Here is a 1,280-nt window from a genome sequence, read left to right on the forward strand (position 1 = left end):
TACCAGTAATGTTAATGCTCACCCACAGCTCTTCTGGAAGGATCTAAATCGTTGAAGCATCCTCCTTTGTTTCCAGCTGGGAGCTGGGGCCTGTCAGTCCTGTCAGCCACGAGGACCTGATGTGGGCCAGACAAGATTCTGTATGAGGAAACTAAAACTTAACTTGTGATTCCTACTTCTGAAACCTCATGTTGAAGATGGCAGCACTATAGACAAAGGACATCAAGGTCCTAAGCCATTTCAAATTTGATGGAGTAGAGTTCTTCATAATATTCTGGTTTTATACTTTTAATATCTGTTGATTCTGTTTTGATATCACCTTTTTTATTCCTTATTCGTGTTATTTGCACTTTATGTTTATTTGTTGTATTTGCTAGGGACCTTTTGATTTTATTTATCCTATTGAAGAAGCAATTTCTAGTCTTAATAATTTTTTCTATTGTTTCTCTGCTTTCTATTTTCCTTCTTCTGGAAATTACAACTTTTAATTACTTTTTTTTTAAAATTGGAGATATTGGGTAAGGTACTGATCTTGTTCCTTTCTTTTTTGATGTGTGTGATTTTTGCTATAAACTGACCTCTGAGTACAGCTTTTGCTATGTCCCAAAGATTTTACGTTGTATTTTCATTTTTATAAGCTTCAATAATTTGAATTTTTAAATTCCTTTTTTTGTTTTTCTTTTATCCAGCAATGTTCAAGCATGAATTTCTTTTTTTTCTTTCTTTCTTTTTTTTTTTTTAATGGCCTGGCGATGTCGGATCTGCTCCGCTCTTACCGACTTTCCCTTGGTAGCGGTAGTGAACCACGAAGCAGAAAGCCGCAGCACGTGAGCCACCGTGCTCCACCGGTGAGCTACATCTCCAGACCCGAATTTCTTTTCTATATACTTGATTTCTCCCATTATTGATTTCCAATTTTATAGTATGATAAGAAGTTTTGTAGTATTTAGCTGTTCTTTAATTTATTGAGACCTCCTTTGTGATCTAACATGTGATATATTCTGGAGAGTATTCCATGTACACTGGAGAAGAATCTAAATTGTACTTTTACTGTGTATTCTATACATGTATAGAACAAGAATGAAATGATCATATCAATTGATGCAGAAAGGGCCTTTAGCAAAATCCAACACCCTTTCCTGATTAAAATACTCAACAAAATAGGAATAGAGGAGAATTTCTTTTTTTTTCTATATTTTATTAATTTTCATAAACATTTACAGAGATTTTGGGTTTCCATTCATTCCTTGTTGCACTATTCTCTCTACCCTCCTCCCAGT

Source organism: Elephantulus edwardii, unplaced genomic scaffold, assembly GCF_000299155.1.
Source record: "Elephantulus edwardii isolate Elephantulus edwardi_28Jun2011 unplaced genomic scaffold, EleEdw1.0 scaffold00314, whole genome shotgun sequence".
Classification (NCBI taxonomy): Eukaryota; Metazoa; Chordata; class Mammalia; order Macroscelidea; family Macroscelididae; genus Elephantulus; species Elephantulus edwardii.